This window comes from Oratosquilla oratoria, chromosome 20 (assembly GCF_046742065.1).
Source record: "Oratosquilla oratoria isolate Oo_2021 chromosome 20, ASM4674206v1, whole genome shotgun sequence".
Lineage (NCBI taxonomy): Eukaryota > Metazoa > Arthropoda > Malacostraca > Stomatopoda > Squillidae > Oratosquilla > Oratosquilla oratoria.
The window spans coordinates 5,754,033-5,774,032 of record NC_134796.1 but is presented as its reverse complement, the minus strand read 5'-3'; positions in this window follow the sequence as shown (position 1 = coordinate 5,774,032).

The window sequence follows — 20,000 nt, the reverse complement described above, 5'->3', positions numbered from 1 at the left end:
TGTGTGTGTGTGTGTGTGTGTGTGTGTGTGTGTGTGTGTGTGTGTGTGTGTGTGTGTGTGTGCGTGTGTGTGTGTGTGTGAGTGTGTGTGTGTGTGTGTGTGTGTGTGTGTGTGTGTGTGTGTGTGTGTGTGTGTGTGTGTGTGTGTGTGTGTGTGTGTGTGTGTGTGTGCGTGCGCGCACGCGTGCGTTATTTCTATGATAACTATTGCAATTCTGCCTCAGAGTGAACATATGGGATTCATGGACTGGTGGAGAAATATTTTAAATTGATAATTTTATCTATCTTCAAGCATGCATGCAGAATACATGCTTTCATTTAGAATATGCTACATTTGTATGATCTTCAAACACCCTTATGAAATATTGACAAATTGTACAGATATGGTTTGTGGAGATGATACTTGGAACCAGATAAATATCAGATAAAAACAAATCACCTATAGATGCGTTGTCACTAACTTCTAAATTGCGGGCGAAATTTACATAATATCTAAATAATGATTAAGAGACATAGGGTGAACTCAACCTGTTAGGACGGAAATTTAATCTAGAAATAAATTAATATAATTTCACCAACTTCATAGGTAGTTAATAGAATAAATTTGATGCAGAGACGTGACATGTATTGCAATTGTAAGTCTCAAGAGTCAGGTGAATAAATGTCTATGCAATATGAAATAATGTCTGCATATTAGTTTGGCTAATTAATCATGTTATTTGAGTTTCCTGTACTGCGAATTTAGACATCTTGTCTATTGAAACAACATATGTGTAATTTAGCATAGTATCTGTTCGGGTGTGATGAAAACGGACGTATAACTTTTGGGAGGCAGTGGATATCTTGAGGTATTTAATTAACAATCTTGAGAGCTATGACAAGATTAGCAAGCAACTCAAATGAAGTCTCGTAACGAACGGAACTCACAAAGCGGAACTAGGTTAATTCTGTTGAGGCCCAAGTTTGTGTTTTGACGGAAACAAGAAGTATTTGCTCATTTATTTACATTTACTTTTTCTTTTGTTTCTGATTTCGTTTTGGACTGGAAATTGTGTGTGTGTGTGTGTGTGTGTGTGTGTGTGTGTGTGTGTGTGTGTGTGTGTGTGTGTGTGTGTGTGTGTGTGTGTGTGTGTGTGTGTGTGTGTGTGTGTGTGTGTGTGTGTGTGTGTGTGTGTGTGTGTGTGTGTGTGTGTGTGTGTGTGTGTGTGTGTGCGTATGATTGTGTGTGTGTGTTTATGTGTGTGTGTGTGTGATTCACTATGGTCTGGGATCACGTGGACTCGTTATCGACAGGTATTTCCTTCCGGGAAGAGAGTTCAGATGTCATAACCGATCTATGGCTAATACTGACCTTTCACGCACACACATCCAACTCCCAGGCAATGCGAGTTGGAGTAATGACTGAAAGGATTACAAAGGATTATAAAGGTGGAGCATGCCAACAGGAGACATTTTGGTCTATATCTAGGTCGGATGCGAAAAAATCATAATAATGATCAATAATTAATGAATAGATAAATAAAAATCTATAATAATGGAAATAATGAATAGAATACATATATAGATGCATAGGTATAGTTAGATAATAAACAAACAGGCAAATAGTAAATAATAATGAATTGACATATAACTAATAATATATAAAAATTAATAAATATTAATAAAGAAACACAAATAATAACAAAACAAATACACAAATAATATGAAACATATGAAATATTACAGCATCTTGCTTAAGTCTCACCTCACATAGACGTAGAGATACAGAGAGAGAGGAATATTTCTATAGGGCTTAGACACAAGACAATTTTTCATTTTAGAAGAAGGCATTTTTTAACTGAATGATAGTATTGCATATATGTAGCATATATTAATCATGAACGGTAATGTTAATGTAACTTTCTAAAATGTCAACAAGAAATTCCTTCTCGTTAAGATACACCCCAGTTAGCTCTATAAATAAAATAAATTACAATGGACAACTGCATATGATATAATATACTAACATTTGGCTACTTGAGAAAGCAGAAGAAAAATAAAATCTCTCTTTTCTCAAGACTATAAATCGTCATTCTTTTATAACATTCCAAAGACCTGGTCTGGAAAAGAAACCTTTTACAAGTAGAACGATATACCACATTTCTTTCAAAAGAAAAATAAATCTTTAACCTTTTGGGCACAGTGACATGTTTTATCTTCTTTTGGCAGGAGTTCCAAACAGATGAAAGGACGTTATTGTTGCGGAGCTATGTAGTTATTTCTTCAGTATAGTGATGTACTTATGAGGACACTCGAACCTGGACCTTGATATATTAGAACTATAAATACACACACACACACACACATATATATATATATATATATATATATACATATATATATATATTTTATGTGTATATGTATATATATATATTTTTGCTTTTGCTATAACACAACTGCTTTAAATATAAATACATGTCCGGTTGTTTCCAGTAGTATGTTGTGAGGTAAGGTCACCTAAATTAAAGGATGAAAAGTATACAACCATCAACGCTGATTCTTGGACATAGATGTGCATCGACCTTCTTTGAAACTGTGTTAATGAAACACTTCACAGATATATTAGGAATCATATGATGTATTTTTTTTTCCATGAACTTTAACATAGTTTTTTATTATTCCATATTTTGGCCATTACTTTCGGATTTATCATTTACTGATTTTTTTATACATTAAAGATTCCATTTCTCTTGATTTGATGATTCAACTGCTATCAGAACTGTCTGTCTACAACAAATTCAACAGAGATAGATTAGCTATATTACACCTCCAATATATACTCCAATATATACTCTAAACCAAACCATGTCTACGGGTTTAATGGTGGGCAGAAGAACAAACTCAAAGTATTCCATGTACAGATTGGCCAATACAGGAGAGAGATTTGAACCCATGCTACAACCAAATTTTTGTCTGAAAAAATAATTCTGGAAGGAAAAAAAATTTCAGACAAAAATTTTGTTGTAACATAGGTTCAAATCTCTCTCCTGTACTGGCCAATCTGTACATGGAATACTTTGAGTCTGTTCTTCTGCCAACCATTAAACCCGTAGACATGGTTTGGTTTAGATACGTAGATGACATTTTCACTCTTTGGGATGAAAATTGGGGTTCATTCGATAACTTCCTTACTAATTTAAATTCGTTAGCCTCCAACATCAAGTTTAAAGTTGAATGGGAAGAACAAGGTAAGCTACCCTTTTTAGATGTTCTTATTGTTCGTGACGGAGACAAGCTTGCTTTTACCGTCTATAGAAAAGAAACCCATTCTGGTATTTATCTTCATTTTTTCAGCAGTCATCCAGACAAATTAAAAATTAGTTTCGCTTCAGGATTTTTCCTTCGATCTCTTAGAATTTGAAGCCCCCAGTTTCTTGAAGGAGAATTTAACTTTATAAAATCTCAACTTAGTAATTTAGCTTACCCGGATTGGTTCTTGGTCAAAGCCCTCAGCCGAGTAAGATCCAGTTTTTTCAACACCACCCCCACTTCCTCTAATTTTTCATTGGGTAAGAGCTCTTTAATCGTTCCCTTTTCTGAATCATTCATTCCCTCGACCAAGTTTCTTCCCAAAGACAAATTAAATTTGATTAATTATTACCCTAACACCATAAATAAAAAGGTGGTAAATGTCCATAAAAGGTGAAAAGTATAACAGAGCCAAGGGGTAAATTCGATTCCGTGTAAAGTTTGTGACATAGTTTACATCGGACAGATTGGAAGGGATTTGAATACCAGGATGATTGAACATAAACGTTCCATTAAATATGCACAAGATAGCTCAGCTGTGTTCCAACATGTTAAGCAATTTAAACATTGTTTAGATTGGGACAGAGCTGAGCTTATTTATAAATCCAGATGTGAGTTCAGGAGAAAAATGGTAGAATCTACGATCATTGAATTTCAGCCCAACATGAATATTTCAAAGGGGCAATGGTCCCCGGACATAATGTCCGGACTCTTCATCTCCAACCTAGTGAAAGCTCATTTGCCTCCTGACCTCACATACGGAGTGAGAAGAGGGTAGAGATATCTCCCTATGTTCCCCTTTCTTTTGTTAAGGGTGCTACTTAAACAGTACGCCCTCTCTCTTATTTGTATCTACTGAAGATGATTGCAGTTTGCAATCGAAATATATAGATTCCCCGTTTCCAGTCTTTTCTACTCCAACAGTGGTTTCTACGTTATTGACAAATGTGTGATTACATTTTTCACCTGTATATATATATATATATATATATATATATATACATATATATATATATATAAATGTATATATATATACATAAATGTATATTTCCATATATATATAAATATATATATTTATATTTATACATATATATACATATATTTGTATATACATATATATACATATATATTTATATATATGCATATATATATATATATATATATATATATATATATATACATAAAAATTATCTGATTGATGTCGCTGTCCACTAGCGAATTATTCATATGGTTACAATGATGATAGCGTGAAAGAGATTTGTTCCGGTCCTTACCCCCTGCTACGAGTGTGGTTGGCTCTTCTGTGAAAATAGGAATTTGGGACCGCAGAGTGTCGTCTTTAATAAAACTCGGAAGCCAGTAGCGTTTCGAGTTGAAAGAATTTTAACCATCGATAGCTGAGCGGTTTAAGGCACTGACTTAGGAGCCTCTTGGAGTCAGAGGAGTAGGTTCGAATCCTCTGCACAATGATCATAAGAATTTTCTGATATATGTATATATATACACATATATATATATATATATATATATGTATATATATATATATATATATATATATATATATATGTTGAAACATTCTGACAGGTTGACGTAAATGGAGTAGGAAATACAGGAGCCTTAGTCCTGAGTTTACTCCTTATAGATAATCTCAAGACTAAGACTTATGTGTTTTCTGCTCCACTTATCTCATATATATATATATATATATATATATATATATATATAAATATATATATATATATATATATCTGTATATATATGTATATATATACATACATATATATAAATTTATATATATATATATATATATATATATATATATATATTTGCGTGTGTGTGTGCGCGCGAATATCTGGCGTCTGGCATTCATTTTGAAGGGGAGAAGCGTAAACACCAGATTGAAAGTGGACACTTTAATGCCCGACGTTTTGGTCCTAGTCCTAGGACCGTCTTCAGGGGTGTGAAAATATACAGTGCTCATATAAGCTTGTTATACTGTCCGTGGTTGGAATTGGGAGAGGTATTCCGCATTGTCGAAGCTGTCCGGGTCCCCCCGTCATGATAAAAGATATACTTTTTATTTATAATCATACTCTATTCCAGTATCTCTTCTATCTTCCCCTTTCGCCACCTTAATAAAATTGTAATAAAATCCTCTTTTTACAGCCATAAAGCTTTATTATATAGCATACACCACGGCAAGACACCTTGACTAATACTAACTAGATCCTTTGTTTTACAACTCACAAATATTTTTGTAATGTAAACTTCTAACTGTAAACCCTACACAGAATAAAAAGGTATGCAGAATCCATGTAGGTATATAAGCCGGCGACTTCGACGCTAGAACGAGACTCTCCCGTAAGAGGGATTACTCACGGGACTGTCCCTCTGGGTCTATACATACTCATCTGTTTGATCAATCCAAGTTCATACAGCTGGTTTTACAAGCAAACTCGAAGTAGGGGAAAACAAGTGGAGGACCAGGAACTACGTTTTGTATCCAAAGTGTTCCTCCGTAATGAGAGAAAAAAAAATGTAGGAATGATGTAATGTAATTTGGTGGTAAATCCGTGCATTATTATTTTCCTTCGTCCCTTCCAGCTTCTGAAGCATAAACCCTTGTTGGCTCTGGGGACGCAAACAGCTTAGGGGGACAATATTGCACATGCTGGCGTAAACAACCTGCTTATCAAACTACTTTCTGTGAAAGAGGGAAATTGAGTTTAGTGTATCAGTAATCTTGCTTTTATGCAGTGATCTTTTTGGCAAATTTTCCGTGAAGAGTAAGGGGAATGCGACAGTCTCGTACACATATTTTTTCAGTTTTTACCATAGTCCATTCTGTTTTTATAACTTTTAGTCATTCTTTAATTGTTATATTTCTTTGATGTTTGTGATTTTCTTTTCCTTTGTTTATTCTGTCATATAGTTAAAGAAATATTCATTGACCCACATCTACTTCCTTCATACTATCTAGTAGTAACTTTTTCTGATAAAATAGACCATTTTGTTTTGTAATAATCGACACAAAAATCAATGAAGACTTCATGTAATATATATATGTAAAGAAACAGCATTCGTGACTCAGAGTCGTACGTTTCTGCTTACGTTTCAAAATCTTTCTTGTTAATATATTATTCTTGTTCAAAATCTTAGTTATAAATTTCTTCCGATTTAATCTGTAACTTACAAAAAGAAAAAAGGATTACAAAGGTAAAAAAAGAAAAGCATGCCAACAAGAGACCTTTTGATCCATAACTAGGTCGGGTGAGAAAAATAGATAAATTGACAAAAATTAAATAAATGTATAGACAAAGTCAATAAATGAATAGATAGTTACAAATAATAAACACAGATAAATGATAACAAATAATGATAAATAAACAGGTTAATAATAATAATTCCTAATAAATACATAAACAATTGAAAATACACTGGTAATTTATAATAAATAGTGATAAATAGATTATAATAACAAATAAATAAATCAGAATAAATGATAGGCATTACAGCATTTTCTTTGGGTATTTCCAACCACTTCCAAATCAAATTTATTTCCTGACAGTTTTATACCATTATTTTTGTCTGATTCCCATTCATTCAAAAATTCGTCTCTCTTCATGTTGTCAATACCCTTTAAGAATCTTAAAGACCTGTATCAAATTACCCCTGAGTCTACACTTTTTTGAGGGGAAATAGATTCGTAAGTTTTGGTCAATTATCGTAAGATTTATTTCTGATATTTGAAATCAGATTTGTGGCTCCCCGTTCTACTTTTTGCAATCTGTCAGTGTCTTTAATGAGATTCGATGACCATAGGGATACAGCATATTCCAAATGTGGATAAATCAACACGTGGACTTCTAAAATCAAAAGATGCGTAATCAATCCTAGAATCTTGTTTGCTTTCTCTGAGGAGGAAGTACACTGCTTGGATAATTTGAGATCATTACTCATAATTGTGCCGATATCTTTTTCTCTATCCACTTTTGTTAACGAATTTTCAAACAAGTTGTAAACGTACTTATTATTATTTTTACCCATGTGTAGAACCTTGCACTTACTTGGCATAAACGTCATTAGCTACTTTTCAGACCATTGCTGTAGTTCATCTAAATCTTCTTGAATATATATCTGAGCCAGAGAAAACTTGCTGCAATTCCTTACCACCCAGTTTTTCCACCTGCACTTGACACAGCCAGCCTCTTCATCGGTAGCAGTCTTTATAATAAAGATTCTCAACCTGTCTTTCCCTCACAAACACAATTTAGAAATTCAGATATCTTTTACTACTAAGACAGTTTTTAATAAAACTAAGTTTGATGTACTGCCTTTCGACTTTTCTAAATGAAAATGCCTGAGCCCATTCAGGGACTTATTCGAATCTGAAGTCCGGTATGAGAAACTCAAAACAAGAATGAGACATAAAAATGGATTATCTTGGATAAAATTTGCAACAAAAGTCTAGAAATATTGGAGAGGTATAAGTTTATGTCATTTAATGGAAACATGTATATACATAATGGAACATATAGAAATTGCTATTTCTAATAGGTGTCATCGTGAACTAAAATAGTTCTATTATTGCATACCAGAAATCAAACATGTACGATTAATCTTTTGCCATAAACCGTATTTTATGGAAGCTCTCGCGGAGGAGGGGCAAACGTTCCTTCATGAACGCAAGAAGTTCAGATCCAAGGAAGTATTACACAACTGTTTAAACCAAACTATTATGATTTCTCAACTCCTACAGACAAAAGTACCCAATCAGTATAATTACATTGGTCTTAGACTTCATTTACAAACCACAAAAAAAATAACAACGTCAAAAACTTAACATACATTTTACAACATGCCGCATAAGCTTACTACTGCGGATTAAGCCATCAAAGTGAAGTACAGGAGAGGTTGGTATTGTTCTCCAGTGGTGAATTCATATTATACCTTTAACACTAACGCCAGATATATTATACATTCTAGTGATGTAACACTGGATACTAAGAACAATAAATCATATAATTTCTGTACAAAATCTTTTTATGCCTCTCATCAAAAAGACGAATGGAGTTTATGTAAAAAAGAATCTGAAATCAGGCACAATTGTAGGAAAGATTTGTCTTTGTAAGGACGTAATCTATCATTTTTTAATAAATAAACTCGAATTATGATTTATTGGCTTGTATCACCACATAATCGATGTTGTCTTTTAGTTTTGATTATCAATATAAACCATCTTGGTACAAACAGCCAGAAAACATCAAAAGCTGAACAGAGTTACTCCTGAAAATAAATAAATAAATAAACGAAGTCAGTTAAACAGAATAAACAACCTTGATCAGTATATTTGATGTTAATGAGACTTATAAGTTTTATTATGGATGCCTCTAAGGGATTACATTTAGATTTTTTTTTTGTGGGGGGAGCTTAAACGCTATCTTAACACTTTCCCTGTGGAAATAGATTTACAAAATATATTCGGACTGCCGTCAGGAGATTCAACTCAGCACCGCAGACTTTATAACACTCAAAACCAAAGGCCTAAGAAGTATGGAAGTTCCACCAAAGAGAGGAGATGCAAAGGGAATCAGGAGCGGATAATTGGGTGAATAATGAAAGGCAATGGCTTAACGTAATTATATGGAGGAGGAATGAAGAAAATGGATATTAGTTTGCAATGCCAAAGCAGTCCAAGACGTCAGGAAAACTGTTTCAACAATTTGCATTTTTTTCGAAGAATAATGGAAACTATTAGGCTTATTTCGATATTTACACACTAGCGTTTCGATACAATAAAGACAGACTCACTAACTCACACACACACACACACACACACACACACACACACACACACACACACACACACACACACACACACACACACACACACACACACACACACACACACACACACACACACACACACACACACACACACACACACACACACACACACACACACACACACACACACACACACACACACACACACACACACACACACACACACACACACACACACACACACACACACACACACACACACACACACACACACACACACACACTACGGGGATCTGGGTTCGAATCCTATCCAGGGCTGAAATAATTTCAGAATCACTGCGCTGCAAGTCGTTACTCCAACTCTCATGGGCGGGGAGCTGTGTGTGTGTATGGTGTAAGGTCCCTGCATTACCCATAGATCGGTCATATATGAGCTTTGAGCTCTCTTCCGTGAGGATGTAGCTGTCGATCACGAGTCCCACACGTGATCCAAGACCATGGTGAATCACACACACACACATGCAAGCACACACCTACACAGACACAAGCACACGCACACATAAGCACACACACGTACAAACACACGCACACAAACACACACACACACGCACACACACACACACACACACACACACACACACACACACACACACACACACACACACACACACACACACACACACACACACTCACACACACACACTCACACACACACTCACACACACACACACACACACACACACACACACACACACACACACACACACACACACACACACACACACACACACACATACGCACACACTTCTTAAGTTGTCCGTCGTTGCCGATGATACTCTCTCGTCGCCATTCATAAGAACATAAGAATGAAAGACACTGTGAGAGACCATAAGGCCTACACTAGGAGTGGGCTCATATGTGCGCGAGCAGGCCGATGCAGAAGCTGCAGTTTCGGGGGAACGTGTATGTGGATATTGGCTGTTGTTGCTCTGTGTGCTGATTCTCCTCATGTTCCAGGTCTGGTTCGAAGGTAGACGGGTTTATTGTAGGATTTCCAATACTATACGAGTGATCGAGCGCCAACATTACTGTTATGGGCCAATTTTTCTCATTGGGATTGTAGTATCTAATACAGATTGTGGATTTCCATTGGCTGTTCCTTATACTATTTTTTTTTTTTTTACTTTCTTAATGATGAGTTTCCGTCCTTAGTTGTAAGGAAAAGGTTGGTTTGGTTGGTTTATTACGTCTTGATAGCTACTGTTTTGATGTTGGTGCAGTTTGCTAGCCTAGAAATTTTCTCGTTCGATATTTTATCTTGTTATTGGTACTCAGCCAGTGCTAGAATATCCTGTGGAGGATAGTTTCTGGCTGTAGTTTCTGCAGTTTGGACAAGCAATGCCACAGATTTGAATCCAACAAAGAGTCTCATGTTGCAGTAAACATGCTTTTGCAGTGAGCCATGGGCGATGTTTCCTCAATGTAGCCGGAGATCAATTTCTTTATATAAAAAGACACTGCATGAGATATAACTCCCCAGATTGTGGAAGTAGTCGGTGGTTTGTAAAACTTTGTCATTGATGGCGATGGTAAGCGGTCCTCTGAGCTGACCTCTAGCATTTTAGACCATTACCTCTACCTATCTGACATTGGTCAGATGACATGAATAATGCTGGCTCTGTTAAGTTGGTGTCGTCAGGATTTGGATAACACAAACATACACACTAATACAAATATGCACACTCACATAAACATACACACAAACATACACACCCACACATACATACAAAAAATGCACACTCATACAAAATACACACTCACACAAGATACACACGTGCACACAAAAATATGCACATACATACACACCCACTCACATACACACGCGCGTACATACACACGCACGCACGCACACACACAAAACAGACACGTCTTTCCGGAGTGTGAATTAAGGGGCCGAATCCTGCCTAAACAAGGTAAATTTCTGAGGTCATGTATCATTTTGGCCACTCTCCTCTGTACTGATTCTAGTGAACTGGTATCCATTCTCGTGAATTGATATCCATTCTAGGGAATGGAAACCAAATTGTACCGCAGAGTCAAGGATGGGTCTAACTAACGCTAGAGTGTGATAACTACCTCCACGCTTTTATTTATAACGGTCCTAGCAATGAAACTTAATGCTTTGTTATATTCCTGTCGCTAGTGCACTATTTCCTGGATTAAAGGTTTTGACTACTATCTGTAGTCCTCTTCTGCAGAAAGAGAACTAGAAATAATCGGTTTAAAGTATGTACACACACACACACATACACACACACACACACACACACACACACACACACACACACACACACACACACACACACACACACACACACACACACACACACACACACACACACACACACACACACACACACACACACACACACATATATATATATATATATATATATGTATATATATATGTATATATATATAGATATATATATGTATATACATATGTATATATATACATATATATATACATATATATATATATATATATGTGTGTGTGTGTGTGTGTGTGTGTGTGTGTGTGTGTGTGTGTGTGTGTGTGTGTGTGTGTGTGTGTGTGTGTGTGTGTGTGTGTGTGTGTGTGTGTGTGTGTGTGTGTGTGTGTGTGTGTGTGAGAGAGAGAGAGAGAGAGAGAGAGAGAGAGAGAGAGAGAGAGAGAGAGAAATTCGCTAATAGCAGCGAAATCAATCCAATAATTTTTATGACAGTTGCATGCAGGATTCAAATCTACTGCTCTCAGCCACCCGTAAGGTCACTTTCGCAGAGCCTTAGTCCGCCACACAACAGAAGCTATAAAATCCTTGAAACCTGGAATCGAACTGATTCCGGAGGGTAGGAAAGATCACTAATCTGTGACCCCAATTCCTGTTTTACTCAAGGACCAAACTCACCAGTGGTAAGAGGTAAGGGCCAGAACAAATCCCTTTTCACGGTTATCGCCATTGTAAATATGAGAGAAATTGACTAATAGCAGCGACATCAATCCGATAATTTTTTATGACAGTTGCATGCAGAACTCGAACCTACTGCTCTCAGCCACCCGTAAGACCACTTTCGCAGAGCCTTAGACCGCTACACCATAGAAGCTATAAAATCCTTTAAACCTGGAATCGAACTGATTCCGGAGGGTAGAAAAGATCACTAATCTGTGACCCCAATTCCTGTTTTACTCAAGGACCAAGCTCACCAGTTGTAAGAGGTAAGGACCGGAACAAATCCCTTTCACGCTTATCGCCATTTGTAACTATGAGAGAAATTGACTAATAGCAGCGACATCAATCCGATAATTTTTTATGACAGTTGCATGCAGGATTCGAACCCACTGCTCTCAGCCACCCGTAAGACCACTTTCGCAGAGCCTTAGACCGCTACACCATAGAAGCTATAAAATCCTTTAAACCTGGAATCGAACTGATTCCGGAGGGTAGAAAAGATCACTAATCTGCGACCCCAATTCCTGTTTTACTCAAGAACCAAGCTCACCAGTTGTAAGGGGTAAGGACCGGAACAAATCCCTTTCACGCTTATCGCCATTTGTAACCATGAGAGAAATTCGCTAATAGCAGCGACATCAATCCGATAATTTTTATGACAATTGCATGCAGGATTCGAACCTACTGCTCTCAGCCACCCGTAAGATCACTTTCGCAGAGCCTTAGACCACAACGGGTGGCTGAGAGAATTAGGTTCGAATCCTGCATGCAACTGTCATAAAAATTATCATATATGTATATATATATATATATATATATATATACATATATATGTATATATATACATATACATATACATATATATATACATATACATACACACACACACACACACACACACACACACACACACACACATATATATATATATATATATATATATATTCTTGTTGACAGACGAGATTAAATGATATTGCTGTTTCTGCATTATTTATCTTTTTATTAAGAACTTCAATTTCTCTTGCTAATTTACGGTGTTGGACTGATAGTTTGCTGTCTGTCAACAAGAAAATATTCTTCCTGGATACACTAACATATATATATATATATATATGCTTCTGTAGTGCAGTGTGCTTCTGTAGTGCAGTGTGAAATATCAACAAATAGACGGCGTCACTATGTATTCGTATTCCCCACTTGGAGATCTGTTTGTAAATGTCTTTATGGGTTGCATTGAAGAAGAAGTGTTCAGCAAATTTGAAAAACCTGAAATTTATTGCCGTTACAACGACGACATCTTCATAAAGACTACACACAATATTACTTAAGAACTAGCTCCAAGATGCCTCCTTGTTTCTTATAAGGACATAAACTAGGTGCTTTTAGTTAGTGGAAAATATTCCCTCTGTTTTGAAATGTAAAAATAACAATGTATTAACGTCTTTTATCTCAAACAAGTTTAAACATCTTTCCCTCAACATTGCACACATGGTATAAATAGCTATTTTGATCACTATTGTGGGTTAAAAATCATACAGATCACAAGAGCAAAGGTGGTGTTGACTCTCATTTCCTTCTGAAGAGAAAGAGCACAATCCCTTCATGAGATTTGAAATTGTTTAATAAAACGCACAGGCTAATCATCTTTTGTTTGAATTCAGGAATTAAATTTCACATGCACACAAACAGCCTCGGAAGGTAAAATTCACATCAAAAGTCCTCTAGGTTAAATTAATCAGATATTCACTACTTTATAAAATTAATGCTTACAAGTCATAATTCTAATGATTTATAAGATATTTTGTGTCTATATTAGAAAATGAATATAATAAATCAATTCTATACAATCGCAATAACTTAAATATTCATATATTCTATAAAACTAACATGCAACAATGTACATATGCAAAAAGTACTAAAAATTTAATCGCTTTACAGCCGCTGCATCGTTGTTTTTTCCCGTGAGGAGTTAATGGTGCGTGTATATAACAATAGAAGAGTAACTAAAGATTGGTCTGTATATAAACACTGACTTCTCATTCGGAGAGAAAGTAGCTGTCATTCACAAGTCCAGGATAAGATCCATAACCATGTTAGATTACACACACACACACACACACACACACACACACACACACACACACACACACACACACACACACACACACACACACACACACACACACACACACACGACTACTTAACCATTATCACCACTACCACTGTTACTGCCTCCACATTAAAGGCCATGGCCGTGGTCGTAAATGCAGTTGTAGTCATGGTCACGATCGTGTGCGCGGTCGTGGTCGCGTGCCTGGTCGAGTTTGTGTTTATGTTCCTTTTCCCGTGCGATACCGTGGTTATGGTCATGCTCGCGGTCGTGGTCTTTTTCGTGGTTATAGTCATGGTAGTGGTCGTTGTAGTGGTTGTGGTAATGGTCGTAGTCATGGTCGTGGTTGTATTCATGGTCATGGCTGTGGTCATGTTCGTGGTCTTGTTAGTAGTAGTGGTCGTGGTCGTAACCATGGACATGATAGTGATAGTCGTAGTGATAAACGTGGTCGTGGTCATGGTCGTGGCTGTGATTGTGGTCGTGTATACGATAGTGGTAACTGTTGCGATCGTGGTCGTTGTTATGGTCTTAGTTGTGGTTAAGTGGCCTTGGTCGCAATTATGGTCGTGATCATCGTCATGATCGTGGTCTTGGTCGTGGTTGTGGTCGTAGCTATGATTTTGGTGTTGATTATGGTCTTGGTCATGTACATGTTCATCTTTATTGTCATCGTCGTCGTTGTCGTCATAGTCGTCGTCATCTCAAATGACGTCTGCATCATCGTCTTTGTCGCCGTTTGCGTCCGCGTCCTCGAAGCAGTTGATATTGTCGTCATGTTCATTAACATGTTTGTTGAAAAAGAAAAAACTGTGTAATCCTCCTCCTGTAATTTGTTAATATAATTTTCTTCGACAAGGAGATCACCACTCGAGAAAATATAATGAATAAAGATAGCAGTAAAAAGCACGGCCATGCAAATAATACAAAGCGTATATACAGATGTCTAATAAAACTGACTTTTTATTTCATTTTTGCATTGCTGTGATACCCGGCAAAGATCTATTGTTCAAAACTACGTTTTAAATTTTGAACCAAGAATAACAGACTTGAGAAGCATATGAGAAGGAAAACAAGCCAAAGAAAATATCTTGCGGACTTCATTTAGTTTCTCGATACAGAAGAAGCGGAAGAGGGGACTGAAGGAGTGAGCTCCGTAACTGAAGAAGAATGGAAAGCAAGCAAAAGGAAGGGGAAGAGAATAGGAGGAGAAACAAGGGAAAGAAATTGGGCGAGTATACGAAAGAGGTCGGGGGATGCTGAGAAGTACAATTTCAACAAGTGCAGAAGAAGGAAGTACAAGCGAAAGGGGAAGTGAATGGGAAAACAAACAAGGGAGAGACGTGGAAAACGTTGGTTCTAATGGAAACAAAAGAAAGTTTTAGAGAATGCATGATGTTGAACAAGAACAGTATATGTGTAACCGTGTTGGTTGGCCTACACAAGTGGATTGGCAAGGAAACATATATCCTGTTCGGGCTTCCTTGGTTTATTTGGGTAGATGATATATAATATTTGTAAGCTTAGGGATACCATTTCCTAAGGAGAATGTTTCTCATGCCGAGTCTAAGGGAGAGTGTTTCCCCTAGTCTCCTCTATCTCTGGCGACGCAGTCGTTTGATTATATATGGGAATATGCCTATTCAAGCATGTCAGGTGTATGTTGTTACATAGGAAATACGTTTGGGATAATGATATATAAGTATGTTAGTTCCATTGTAATGGGTTTAGTAATATAATTCGTGAATGTGCCTTGTCATGATGTATGTATTGGATTTACGATATTGTAGCTTGGTAGGTATAAGGAAAGGTTAGTGAACTATCTAGTAACACAAGGTACTTGTATCTGTAACTTCGGTGGACTATATCGTTGTGATGTGTTGCACTGTCTGAGTCAGGTGTTTATGATTAGGAAATGTGCAGTCATCAAGATTGGAGGTATTGCCAAATGCTAGTACCTTCTTCTATGCATGTGAATCATATGTCAGGCATGTGACATATCGTAACAGTTAGTAATGGTATATGGATACATATGTAGACTGTCAAGATCTGGTCTAAAGCTTTGAATTATTTTGCTCATCATTTTGTATATTTTCCTATTTAACATTTTTATAATATGAAGCCTTTTCTTATATAGAATAAATCTCCAAAAGCCTAGCAAGAAATACCTTAGTCGCATAATTAATCCCAAATAGTGGCAAGAAACTCTTCACTATAATTGTACGAGGACTAGTCTCCTAGTCCTCCATAAACCCAGCTTAACTACTTCAAGCACTTGTTCAATTTATTTCTCTTATTATTAATTTTCTTCATACAGTTATAGGAATATTCATATTGAAAATAAATAAATGCAGTGGAGTAGAAGTACAAAGACTAATCAGAGAACAAACAAGGGGAAGAGTAAAAATCAATAGGGGAGAACACTGTAATGGATATACACTATTTACATTGACCTTTGAAAAGACTTGAATATAATTCATATGGAGTTCTAAGGCTCTATCAAATTCTCCAGACCAGTGGTTTTCACCATGAGCTTTGTAAAAGTTTACCAGGGGAACCAATAAGTCAAAGCATGCAGTTGTTTAAATTCTATATAGTTCTATCTAATGTTGAAAAGACCTTAAGAACTTAAGCAATGTAATTATACACTATATATATATATATATATGTATATATATATATATATATATATATATGTGTGTGTGTGTGTGTGTGTGTGTGTGTGTGTGTGTGTGTGTGTGTGTGTGTGTGTGTGTGTGTGTGTGTGTGTGTGTGTGTGTGTGTGTGTGTGTGTGTCTGTCTGTGTGTGTGTGTGTGTGTGTGTGTGTGTGTGTGTGTGTGTGTGTGTGTGTGTGTGTGTGTGTGTGTGTGTGTGTGTGTGTGTGTGTGTGTGTGTGTGTGTGTGTGTGTGTGTGTGTGTATCAAATTACATTGTATATGTCAATGAGATGAATACTAACAGTGTTGTAAAGAGGTTAGAAGTTTGTGATTGTGTGAAAGTGACCTAAATAAATTCCAAAGAAGTCGGGAAATATAGAGTTTACCTCGGGTGAACTTTGCGCCCGGGTAACTCCCTAGATTGAAAAGAATTGCACGAGTTTGGTCATTTCTGCTAAGAGTTTGCGTACATGCATACTAGGCTAACAGGAATTAATGCTTGATCTTGCATTACAGAGCTCGGTGCGTTGGTTGCTTTATATTTATTCTTTTAGCTTAGTAACATATATGACAAATGAGTAAGACACATGTTAGTTGATGATGCTTAAAGGCCGTCTTTGCATGAAGTAGTTTGAATTGTTGCAACTTTCAACTGCGTGATAATATATACATGTATACATATATACTCGTACATGCATACATGTACACGTGCACTTGAATTATATTTGCACATAAAATAGAAATAATTTTGGTACGTAGATAGAAATGTATATAGCTTTTTCGATTAACATAAAATATATTTTCACAGCTATAAATTCAACAGTTTTTACATAAAACCACGAAAAAGTGCTAAAACAAATTGAATTTGCTATCCTGTTTAACTAGAGTCAAAGACATAAGATTTGGATCTTGAAAAGCTTTGGAAGAGTAAGAAGAAATGGAAATAAAAGTCAAGAAGAAGAATGAGAATTAAAATTATCTTATGTTGTATTCTGATTAACACAAACAAGCTTCGTTTGCAAAGGGAAAAATTATTTTGGGGCACATCTGGTATGGATAAGAATATGAACAGTTTCTTATTATCTTTACACTTAGTTGTCTCGCCCGAAGATACAGCTGTCTTGACTACATAGACAAAGTAATGTAGTCAAAGCAGGTCTCCATAAACAAAGTCATTACTTACATGATGCATTTCTCTCCAACTCCATGATAAACCCATTTACCCTCTTAATCTGGGGACATATTTCGTGGATTTTGTGCTCTTTAAACACAGGCAATTGTACTCAACATGGAGGTTGGATTTGAATTCTAGGATTATCTTATGACCGTATCAGGCAATTCTACTCAACAGAGATAGGATTTGAATTCTAGAATTATCTTTTGACCGTATCAGGCAATTCTACTCAACAAAGAGGTAGCATTTGAATTCTAGGATTATCTTGAGACCGTATCAGGCGATTCTACTCAACAAAGAGGTTGAATTTGAATTCTAGGATTATCTTATGACCGTATCAGGCGATTCTACTCAACAAAGAGATAGGATTTGAATTCTAGGATTATCTTGAGACCGTATCAGGCAATTCTACTGAACAAAGAGGTTGGGTTTGAATTCTAGGATTATCTTGAGACCGTATCAGGCGATTCTACTCAACAAAGAGGTTGAATTTGAATTCTAGGATTATCTTATGACCGTATCAGGCAATTCTACTCAACAAAGAGATAGGATTTGAATTCTAGGATTATCTTGAGACCGTATCAGGCAATTCTACTGAACAAAGAGGTAGGATTTGAATTCTAGGATTATCTTGAGACCGTATCAGGCGATTCTACTCAACAAAGAGGTTGAATTTGAATTCTAGGATTATCTTATGACCGTATCAGGCAATTCTACTCAACAAAGAGATAGGATTTGAATTCTAGGATTATCTTGAGACCGTATCAGGCAATTCTACTGAACAAAGAGGTTGGGTTTGAATTCTAGGATTATCATGAGACCGTATCAGGTGATTCTACTCAAAAAAGATGTTGAATTTGAGTCCTAGGATTATTTTGAGACCGTATCAGGTGATTCTACTCAACAAAGAGGTAAGATTTAAATTCTAGGATTATCATGAGACCGTATCAGGCAATTCTACTCAACAAAGAGGTTGGATTTGAATTCTTGGATTAGCTTGAGACCGTATATTCTTTCAAATCAGACCACAAACTAGAGATCTACAAAGTCACTAACTCTCAAGAACAAAAGGCGATTGTTGCCATATTGAACAAAATGGCACATGGTGTCGTTTTGATGAATCTAATTTTGAATAATTTAAGTTAAATATGTTAGCCTTTACTATATAGCGACCTTACTTTTATATCGTCTTTAATCTTAGTGAAAACACTAAAAAAAAAAGGGGGTTCGACCAATAGAGGTCCCCCTACTTTTTCATGCAATTTTTTAGCGGGATAAAACTGAGTCATTTACTAGAAAGTAAAAACGCCACTGTATTGAAAAGATTACCGAAATTTAAAACGAAGACTGAGAATCGTTTGCCAAATACCTGTGCCCAACACTATTAACTTATATTTTCCTGGATGAATTGAACCTTTAACATAGACTATGACGCCGATGTGTCAACCTTAAATGTCTACTTAGAATTTCTGATTAAGGTGTGATGGCATGACTGGGCATAAGAAAGTAGACTGAATTTATTGGAATAATTCATAATGTACTTATTGTTATATTCAAGACCATATCAGGAATCCTTCAAAATAACTCAGTTTCTTCTCAGTTGAACAATTCTACCTGTAGTTAATCGAAATGATAAACTATCATCACAAATTATCATCAATATCATCATCATCATCATCATCATCATCATCATCATCATCATCATCATCATCATCATCATCATCATCATCATCATCATCATCATCATCATCATCATCATCATCATCATCATCATCATCATCATCATCATCATCATCATCATCATCATCATCATCATCATCATCATCATCATCATCATCATCATCATCATCATCATCATCATCATCATCATCATCATCATCATCATCATAATTATCATTACCAATGCAACATTTTCAGATTTCGATTATTTCTACAAACAGTTATTTCCTATATACCATCTTTTTCTTTTAGCGTTAACTATTGTTTTCTTCATC